The sequence below is a fragment of the Castor canadensis genome, chromosome 1 (genome assembly GCF_047511655.1).
Source record: "Castor canadensis chromosome 1, mCasCan1.hap1v2, whole genome shotgun sequence".
Taxonomy (NCBI): Eukaryota; Metazoa; Chordata; class Mammalia; order Rodentia; family Castoridae; genus Castor; species Castor canadensis.
Window position 1 is genome coordinate 198,356,130 of NC_133386.1, and position 11,279 is coordinate 198,367,408.

An 11,279-nucleotide genomic window follows, 5' to 3' on the forward strand; every position below is an offset into this window, starting at 1 on the left:
GAATAGAGTGGGAGCTTGAGCAACAGCAGCGGTCTGGGAGGGTGTGAGTCAAGTTCAAGTCACACCCACCTTCCTTAGTGACTGTTGCTCATTGAGTTACTCCACAGGCCTCTTGGGGGAGAGGAAGGGTAAGCTGGAACTTGAATGAATGGGCAAGTGACTGGGGCAGGTTCTGAGAAAGGTGAGGCTGTGGGCAAGGACAGCCAAGGGCCAAGCCTGCCCTGGTGAATGGCCAGGAAGGGGAGAGTAAGGGAGGTCAGAAGTAGGCATGTGGAGAAGGCAGGCTGCTCAGATTTTGGGAAGCCCTGAGGACCGTGCTAAGGAGCCCTCTATGTCTCTCTCCTGGCACACAGACCATGCCCATCTTATTTACAGCTGAAAGTCCACAACCCAGGAGTGCCTGGCTTATTTGGAAGGACTTGGTGATACTAGATGAATGAATGAATGAATGAATGAACAAATGAACGCTGCCTGCCAATGGAGACAGTAGATGTGGGCTTCTGGACATTACCATCACCAGCCCTGATTCCAGACTCCCAGTCACCCAGGCTCCCTGCAACTGTACAGCTGGCAGCCAAAACCTAGGCTATGCCACTCCCCTGACCAGCTGTCTCTGCTGTGCACACTAGGTTGTGACTTTTCTTCATGCACTGCCCCTTGGCTACCCCTTATGTGGCACTTAGCCTCTGACCAACTCCACTAGCTCCCCTCTGGTGGCCTTAAGGGCCCCACCTTCCAACTTGGACTCCTGGAGACCCTGAGACCAGGGCAGAGTCTGCGGTGGAGAGGCCTCGCTGCATCTGCAGGGTAGCAGCAGTGACTCAGTACTTGTGGGTCCTCAGGCAATTGAGTCCCATTGAAGGGCCATCAGGCTGCCTTTGCCATGTTGCCTTCCTGCTCTGTGCCAGGTCAGCGTGTGAGTTCTCACCTCTCAGAAGGCTGGGAGGCCATGAGACCTCCCAGGCTTTGGAAGAGGCCTGGAGCAGAAAGTCCCGGGAGTCAGTCCTGAGAGAGGAGCAGGTGAGGGATGCTGGCAGTGCGGCTTCATTTTGGTGACTTTGTCCCTTGTCCCTCTGAGACTTGAGCCCATAGCCTGGAACCATCCAGCATCAGTCCAGGACCCTCTCCTCTTCAGGCCTAGGCAGGCAGCCCAGTCAGTTGTTACAGGTTCAGAGAGGAGAGGGCTTTGGTTTAAATTCCAGCTCTCTGTACCCTAAAACAACTTTCTGTCACCAGCAGCGTGACCTCCAGTGGGTCACCTAACCGTTCCAAGCTTCTGCAAATAGTAGCACCTACTTTGTGGATGAAATGATATGATGTAGGCAGAGAGCTTAGTACCAAAATAGTAGCTGTTCTGAGGCTGGAGCAAAGAACACAGAGGCCCAGATGGGGTGAGGACTTAATCAAGGCCACATGGCAGATAGTCAGAGGGTCTGCCCTCTGTCTCCTCCTTGGTCTTGGACTGACCCCCAAAGACCCTTCTCTGGGAGTAGACCCTCCTGTTGATCACAGTCTGCCCATCCTGGCCAAGAGGCTGTCCCTGGAGGGCCCCTAAGGCCACCCTTTGCCAAATCCTCATGGCAGCTGCCTGCCTCTCTCCCTTGGGTACAACTATTGCAGCTGTTCCTAAGCTTCCTCCCCCTCTCCTTGGATATTTTAGAAAACTTTCTAGGTGTGCAATGATGGTGATTAACATTTATTAAGCTCCCACAGCCTGCCAGGTGCTGTGACTATTCCGTGGGCCTTCACCTCTTCAAGAAGAACGCACAGGGCCTCCCTCTAGGGGAAGGCTGGGGACGCACGTGGGCAGGGCACTGACGGCATTGGAAGGGGGGTGGAACCCCAGGCTGACAGGACAGCAGGATGGGGAGTGATGCTGGGTGCACACGGTCAGGCCCCGCTTCTGATGTACAGGGACATGTGTGAGGCTGCTGCCAGTCATGGCACCATGGCAGCTGATGTTGACAGGTACCATCTGGAGTAGGTCATGTGATGACACAAAACCACCAGCTCATGGGCTTGACAGCTATCCAGCTGGGAAAACAGGGCTCCCAGGGGGGTGGGGTGAGGGTGGGCGTGTTGAAAGGCATCTGTCCATGGGAACTGGAGGCCCAGGGGGGTGGCGGAAAGCCCTGCGTGGGGACACTGAGGATGGTGAGGATGGTACACACAGACAGATGGAGTGCGTGAAACTCTGAATTGCTTCTCCTGTTTCCTCTGTGACCATCTGGAAAGCCACCCATTCCCCAGGAACTGTTCCCCGAACAACCAAATGGGGGAAGACAGAGAAGGGATCAGACACAGGGAGCTCCTACCTGGGGCCTTTCTAGAAGTGTCAGAATGGAGCTGGCAGGGTCTGTTGGTCACCTGACACTCCTGGCTTCCTGAAGATGCATCTACAACCAGAGATCTGCTAAAAAATTTCTTTGAGGCATCAACGTCCCCTCTTGAAGAACCTTTGATAACTAGGTCAATCGGGGCCAGAGAGAAGTCACCTGCCCAAAGCCAGGTGGCTTTGTGAGCACATACTGTCCCTGGCATTTCCCATGGCTTCACTTAACTGGTGGCCTTGTGTGGGTGAGGGGCGGGAGCAACTGGTGATGGGAGGGAAGGCATTTCCTTTTGATAAAGAAAGGCTGTGTGAACGTATGTGTGTTTGTTTGAGTGTGTCTTCAGAGGTGTCCAGGTGAAGAGCCAGGTCAGAGAGGCACCCGTCCAGGTCGCATGACCTAAGACTGGGGAGATACTGAGGGGAGGGGATGGCTGTGTTCAGGGAAGACTGTGAAACCCTGGGCTTGATGACAGGGTATGATCCCTGTGTAAGAGCCTACTTCTGTTGATAGGCCCTGGCGCTTGGGGCAGGAGAACGCAGGAAAACATTCCTGAGCACTTAGAGGAAGCATTGGTGGTGTGAGGGCTCCAAGGTTCAGAGTGGGGGGCGGGGGTGGGGGTGGGGCCGATTATAGGATTCCCAGAGTGACAGAAGCCAGAGATCAGAGTTCTTTATAAGCCACAGAAACCTGCTTTGACTAATTTAAATAGAAAGGAAATTTCCTAAAAAGACTTGGGTACTCATGTGATCTTCAGGTAGACCTGAGGGCAAAGCTGAGAGGCCACCATCACCTGTGGCCCTGGGCCTCCCCTACTGCTGACCCTGGATGCACCCCCTGCTGCCTTGCCTCCCTCTCCCTCCAGGAGGGCTCCTCCTGGTGCTTCATTTCTGATTCAGAATCTGGGTGAGGGCTGCTGAAGAGGATGGGGCTGGGGGCGGGCAACTCCCAAGTTGTGTGCCTCCATCCAACTTGCAAGGAATGCTGGGAAAATGAGTTTCCAGTATTTTCAGCTTCAAGAGTAGGAGCAGTGGGGTTTGTTTTCTAGGGCAGGTAGGATTCACCATTATAGGAAGGGGCTTCAGATGCTGGGAGCCCCAAAGAATTCAAATGTTCTCTACATAAGGAGGTGCCATCACTTAGAGAGGAATGAACATTTGTAGAGTGCCTTTTGTGACCCCAGCCTAGCACACCCAGCCTGGGGACCAGGGCTGGCCTGGAAGGACCCTTTATGAGATATGGAAAAGGATGCCCAAACTGTCTCAAGACACTTGACTCTAGTCGAGGCTCCTGCACAGGCAGGTATGAAGCAAGTGTGAACTTCACAGGACATACTCAGGGGCTCAAAATGTATCATGAGCAGGGTGTAGTAATGCACATTTGTAGTCCCAGCTATGCAGGAGGCAGAGGTAGGAGAACTGCTTGAGCCTAGGGCTTTGAAATCAGCCTGGGCAATACAGCAGGACCCATTTAAGGACTCAAATCTAATCAGATCAGGAATTGCGCCTCTCTTCCTGGTCATTGCCTTACTCTTAGAAGCTGTATACCTTCCGTGTCCCTTCCTACAGGGGAGGGCACACATCCATGTGTGAACTCTGAGGGCTTTGGTCATCCACACCTGTTCTCCATGTACCTGCCCAGAAGTGACCATGATGTGACCTTTAGTTGCAGCTGCTTTACCTGGGCTATGTAGCTTCTTCAGATCAGTCAGTCTGTTCCCAGCACAGCCACATCCATCTTGGAGCCACAGAAACTTCTGGGTGTTCCCCTGGGATACTGGTGGGGAAGGATTCAGAAAAGGGGTTTGCTCACCTCCTCTTCTACTCCACTGAGACCTGCAGAATACAGGTAGGGGTACTGGCGTGAGACTCATTGCATCCTCAGGTCACACCTGCTAAGGGAAGATTGGTCCCCTCTACCCTGGTGTCCCTCAGATATGCCTGGGGCTTCTCTCCTGCCTCCCCCAGACCCCTTTCCCCCAGCATTCATTTAGGGTTGCTGCTTTACCCCTTCTCTCTCACCTGCTGGTTGAGCCTGGGTCTCCTTTTGGGCGGGATCTTTGCTTCTGTGATGACGCATACTGTCTCTCTCCAGGGCTTATAGCATCAGCGTCTGCTCTTTAAGTTCAAAGGCAGGCTTTTGGACCTACAAAAAAGATTTCTCTTTCAAAACCCTGCTCTTGTAAGGCTATAGTCTCGGCTCTGGGTTTCAAAGCCTCTTTTGCAACTGCAAGCCAAGGATTTGACTCTTTGTTCTGGATTTCCCTAGGAGAGCAGGAGACACAAGAACCCAACTTAGCATCTGAATGGAGAAGAACGGATATAAGGAAAGTGTTTATAGTGAAGCCACAGTTAATACTGCAAATGATCTGCCACCCAGCTGTCCTGCCATCTCCCTGATGCCTCGCCACCATCCCTAGAGGACAGGGTGACCACGCCCATATTCCCCTCCCCTGCTGGGAATCAGACCCAAGTCCTTGCACATGCCAAGCAAGTGCTCTACCGCTGAGCTGCACCCCAGCCCCTGATTCAACCATTTTTAAAATAAAAATGAGCACCAAAAGTCCATGATGAACAAGACATCAACGTTTTAAATACAGACAGGGTTAGTATCACCATTTTTTCCTTTCACTCAGTGCTCCAGTAATGGCTCAGCCTAGCACTGGTACTGATGCAGTCTTTACTTAAAAATTTAATGTTTTCCTACCAACTTGGGAGGCTGAGATCAGGATGATCAAGGTTCAAGGCCAGCCCGGCCAAAAAGTTCTCAAGATACCATCTCTAAAATAACCAGAGCAGCCAGGGGCCGGTGGCTCACGCCTGTAATCCTAGCTACTCAGGAGGCAGAGATCAGGAGGATCACAGTTCAAAGCCAGCATTGGGCAAATAGTTCTTGAGACCCCATCTCAAAAATACCCAACACATGAAAGGATTGATGGAATGGCTGTAGTGGTAGAGTCCCTGCCTAGCAGGCATGAAGCCCTGAGTTCAAACCCCAATACCACCAAAAAAACTCAAGTAATAACAATGATAAAATAACCAAAGCAAAGTGGACTGGAGGTTGGCTCAAGTGGTAGAGCACCTGCTTTGCCAGCAGGAAGCCTTGAGTTCAAACCCCAGTCTCTCCAAAAGAAAACTTTAAAAATAATTTGTTTGCTATGAATTTTTTGGCATTAATTTTGAATTTTTAAGAAATAATACATGAAACCATTACTTACCTTACTTATGGAGGTTTTTTGGCGTATTGGGGTATGAGCTCAGGACCTCATGCTTGCTGGGCAGGCATGCTATCATTTGAGCCCATTCCAAGCCCTGTTTTTGTGTTGGGTATTTTTTGAGATAGGGTCTCACAAACTATTTGCCCAGGCTGGCTTCAAACCGCAATCCTCCTGATCTCTGCCTCCCAAGTAGCTAGGATTACAGGCGGGAGCTACCAGCGCCTGGCAATTATGGAGTGTTTTGGCCGTCATCCCTACTGCTGCTCAAATTTTATGACCAGGACAGATGCCTCCTTCCCTGGCTCCTGGTTCAGGCTCATTCTCCAGGGAAAAGAACGGAGGTTCATGTTGGAGGCATGGCTCAAGTGGTAGAGTGCCTGTCTAGCAAGTATGAGCCCTGAGTTCAAACCACCACAGTACTGCAAAAAAGGAAAAAAAAGAGAAAGATGGAGGGTGAGAGGTGAACAGGTGGCCCCGGGGCAACATGGAGAGAGGTGCCCTTCCCTCCTGAAGCTCACACCCTAGTGAAGGAGAAATAACCTTCAATCAAGTAACTCACAGTTAATTACTTATTTAATTACAACTGGAATAAGCACTTTGAAAGAAAAATGCAGGCACTCAAGAATCTATACTGTAGGGACTTGATGCGCTCTAGAAGACTCTGGAAGGAGACTCTAAGGATGAATAGTGTAAACTAAGCAGAGGAACCTGCATGTGCAAAGGTCCTGGGGTAGGACAAAGTTGGGGAACTGAAAGAAATTGTGTTAGGCAGTCCAGGCTGTTTCTGTAACAAGTAGCCCTAAAGTCTGTCTAAACAGCTAAACACGTTAAACACTCATTTCTTATTCTCTTCACTGTCTAATGTGACTCAGGTAGCTCATCTCCAGTATTGGTGCCTCAGGGGTCCAGGTTCTTTCCCATTGTTAACACTAAAGAAGATAAATGAGCATGGAGGACTGTGCACTCTTGTGATATGTCTCTATTCTGCCCTCAGCCATTGACCAGTCCTCATCCAAGGGCACCACCCCACGGGCCTGGGAAAAGTAGGTTTGCTGAGTGTCAGGATGAAAAGGTAGAAAACAGACATTAGTGTCCTCAGCAGCCTGGGCCAAAGGCCAGGTGAGTCCTTGGCAGTCATGGTTGGGACCTGGGTCTGTATTCTTGGAGCAGAAGATCCCAGCTGTACTTGGATGCAGGCCAAGGGTTGTTGTAAATGGGGAGGGGGCCCCATGCCTAGAGCCTATTTCACAACATGGTGGCCTACCAGAACCCATTAGGATGGTCCAGTTCCTGTCCACAGCATGGAAGCTTGGCCTTGGGCACCAAGTCAGCCTCCCATCTTCCCCACATTCCCTTGGCCTCTGTCACTCTAGCTCTGGTGTCCCCTAGGCGGGGACAGGAGAGGACTCAGCTTTCAACAGGGCAGACGTGTACTGCAGAGGTAGGGCTCCAGACAAACACGATCCCCAGGCTCTGGTTTCTTAGGGTGGAGGAGCAGATTGCCAGTGGCCTGCTGGGTTGGGTTCCTCCTGAAGGGCTCTGGGCTAACAGTGGGCCACAGACTGCCTGGAATTCACTGTCAAGTGAACCCTGGGTCTAGACTGCAGGCCTTGGGTGACCCTGGACTTGGAGGTCTCTTTGCTGTGTCCTGCTGAACATGTTTTGTGATTCTTAGGCTTATCCTGTGGGTTTCACTAAGCACTCCATCCCACTCTGAACAGTGTGGCTCTCTGCCACTCCTGTTCTCTCGGAAAACATCCAACATCAAAATATCCCAGTAGGGCACTCCTAGAAATTGTTTTGCTGTTTTCAGGATGAGGGCAAACATTTGGGCACCCCAGCTGGGTTCTCTGATTTCTCCCAGCTGAGAAAGGCAACCAGCCAGAGGAGAAAAAGCCCTGGCTTTGTGATAAGATGGGCTGGGTTTGCACCATGACTTTGTCTTTGCCAGCTGTGTGACCTTAATCAAGCTACTTACCCTCTCTGAATCTGTTATCTCATTACAGAGTGAGAGGAGGGTGGCGGGGATCTCGTACCTGTCTGGCAGAGCCGGGTGAAGGATAAATTAGACAACCCGTAGGAGCTCAGTAAGTGACAACTCTCATCATCATGTGGGAGAGAACCAAGATGAGAGGGGTACAAGGTGCACACACTTCATCCCCTGGCACACACGCACACACCATTCCTGCAGCTGTAACCACTGCTCCAAGTCCTTCAATGACCTCCTACCCAAAGTCAAGGCCAAAGGATAGCCCTCCATGGGCCACCTCCCTGACCTCATCTGCTGCTGCATTCCCCCTTGCTCCATGGGCCCCAGTAGCCAGGCCCCTTGCTGTTCTGGAAGCCCAGCCCTGCCCCCCTTCCCCTCTGTGTCCTCTTTACCAGGAACACAGCACCGTCTGCAGTCGTCTGCCTGGTGGCACCCTCACTCTCAAAGTGTGTGCCTTGGCCACTGCCTTGGGAGTTGTAGATGGCAGCTCACCCCACCCCATTCCTCACTCCTCTCTCCTCCTTTCCCCCACAGTCTGGCCATAGGCAGATGTGTATCTGGTTGATTGTCTCCACTGGCAAGAATATAAGTCCACAAAAGCAGAGATTTGGGGCACTACTGGGGTTTGAACTCAGGGCTTTGTGCTTGCTAGGCAAGTCTCTACCCCTTGGATCACACCTCGTGCAAGCAGTTCACATTCCCAGTAATCCCCTGGGGCCTAGGCCTGGACCTAGAAGTGCTTTCTGTTTGTTGAATGAATACCTTAAAGACCCCAAGAGTCAAGTTCTGGCTGGTGCAGGTAAGGGGAGTGAAGCCCACACGAAGGACACCATCGCTTCCCTTTTGCCAAATGAGAGAATTAGATGAGACCGCTGGAGATCTTGAATCCATGGAAATTGTGCGCATCATTGGGTGAGTGGCTGCCTTGACACACTTTTCTGGGATGAGGGTCCCTAGCTACCTCAGACATTTAGCCATCTGTGGCCTCTCAGAGGAGCTGAGCCCCCTCCCTGCACTGACATTTTGAGGTTGGCTCTAATAGGCTCAAATCTTGCTTTCTACGAACCTAAGATGGGGCTGGCTTTCCATGATTCTTATTCAAGTCTCAGCAGCTTGTGGTCTTGGACCAGAGCAGGAAGGGGGACACCGAGGGGGGTTTTGGCAGCGTTAGCATGGAGGGGGCGAGGGTGCCTGCGGGGACACAGCAGAGGAGACGGAAGGAGTCTTCTATGTGACGTGTGCTATTTTCTTTCTTGAAAAGAAAACAGATTTAGAGTGAATATGACAAAATGTGAACAATTGTCCATGCTAGAGCCTGGACACAGGGGTGTTTATCACATACAGCTTTGTACCTTTTCTGTATTTCAAAAATTCTTTACAAAATACAGATTTGGAATGGGCACGAGAGTTGTAGCTTATGATTAGGAACTGAGACTTACACTTTGGGTATTTTTGCAGTGTGTGGGCAGAGGCCATGGCCAAGTGTAGGCCTGAACTTGGGGCTATGCGAGCCCTCCCCCCCCTCCCTTACTCCCCTCTCAGGTCTCTGTTTCCTGCCTTCCTGGGGAGTGGGGAAAGGCTGAGAGGCTCCATGCTGCGGTGAAGCTAATTCATTAGTGATGCCTCAACAGGACCTGGGCACCTGCAGTGCCAGCATGATTCATCATGAAGATTGCCCTGCTGCCAGCCTGCGTGGGCCCCGAACGCCAGCACATTTTACCTTTACCCACTGAGAAGGGCCTGGTGGGAGGTGCAGGTACAGAATCTACCGAGAGTAAGAAAAAAACTCAGAGAAAGAAGAGGGCTGAACCTCCACGCTCTCAGCCCCAGGAGCTATGCCAGGCAGGTCCTGGAGTACAGGGACCCATGTGGCTGCTGCCTATGCCCAAAGAGCCCAGGAGGGCCGCCTGGTACTGGAGTGCCACCCAGGGCATGTGGCGAGGGTGAGCTGGCTGGGCTTCCTCCTCCACAGCGAATGTCCCTTGGTGAAGCTGCTTGGGGTTGGAGAGGGGAAGGTACCTCCTCCTAATCTGCCTGGCTGGGTTTTCTCCAGCTTTCTGGTCTCCAAGTGCTCACTTCCTCTGTGAAGTCCTCCCAAATGAGTAGAGGGGAGAGTGTTGGATTGGGTCTTAAGAAAGACTGGTAGGACCTTGAAGCCGCTCTGGCTGGGGGTGAGAATCCTTGTCCATCCCAGATCTGATGTCTGGGCTTTGCTCTTTCTTGGCTTGGTTTCCCTACTTTGGTTAGAGTCCCAACTTCATCTTGTCAGCCTTTCCTTGCCCGGGTCCTGGTTTAGATAGAACACTTGCCTCTGTGTCCCCAATAACTGCTCATCCCAAGACACCCCTTGCCTAGGGGATTGGACTATGAGCACATGATAAAAGCGAGAGCACACAAGGGAGGGGTGAGGATAGGTAAGACACCTAAAAAACTAGCTAGCATTTGTTGCCCTTAATGCAGAGAAACTAAAGCAGATACCTTAAAGCAACTGAGGCCAATAAGAAAAGGGGACCAGGAACTAGAGAAAAGGTTAGATCAAGAAGAATTAACCTAGAAGGTAACACCCACGCACAGGAAATCAATGTGAGTCAATGCCCTGTATAGCTATCCTTATCTCAACCAGCAAAACCCCTTGTTCCTTCCTATTATTGCTTATACTCTCTCTACAACAAAATTAGAGATAAGGGCAAAATAGTTTCTGCTGGATATTGAGGTGGGGGGAGCGGGAGGGGGTGGAGTGGGTGGTAAGGGAGGGGGTGGGGGCAGGGGGGAGAAATGAACCAAGCCTTGTATGCACATATGAATAATAAAAGAAAAAAAAAAAAAGACACCCCTTGCCTGATTACAAGTGCTATTGTTCTGCCTTTTCACAAATGTATATTGACTATCAGAGCAAAAGAAGCCAGGAACAATAAAGGGTATGCTGAACACTTTAATTTCTATGAAATTCAAAAACAGAGATCATGATCACAGTTGCCTCTGGGAGACGGAGGAGTCTGAAGGAACTCCTGAGTGATGGAAATGCATGGGATCTACATTCACAAACTATATCCAATTTTGCACTTAGGATCCACGCATTTCACTGTATGTCGCGCTGACCTCTATTTTCTTTTTTTTTGGAGGGGGGAGGGATGGGGATCTCGTTATATTGCCCAGGCTGGTCTTGAACTCCTGACTCAAGCTATCTTCCTGTCTGCCTCCAGAGGACCTGTGCACACCGTACAGGCTTCCACGGTCTTAACTTAAAACATTTCATTGTGGTGGGGATGGTTTGGAGGACATTGGTGCTGCACTGAGGGGTGTCCATTCAGCCACTTTACATGGATCACAGCAGCCAGGTTCCAGAGAAAGCAGGTGGAGGAACAAGGAGCCTGTAGACTTTGCTCCTTGGCTACAACCTCTCCTAGCTCTATGACCTTGAGCAGGGTGCCCAATATCTGTGAGGACATTTTTCTCGCTTTTCTATAGGTAATGCCTTCCTGATGGCTTTGCATTGAAACTCTGTTGGGGAAAAATTCATTGCTGGGGTGGGGTGAGCATTGGTGTATGGTTAAGAGCCCAGGCTCTTGAGTCACACTGTCTGGCTTCAAATCCCAGCTTCTCACCAGTGGAGTGACTTTGGGAGAGTCACCCAGCTGAGTCAACCAGCTCAAGACAAAGCTCTTTGAGCCTCGGTTTTTCTGTCTTTGAAATTGGGGAGGTGGCTGTGGCAAGGACGGAATGCAAAGCTTTTAGCCTTGTG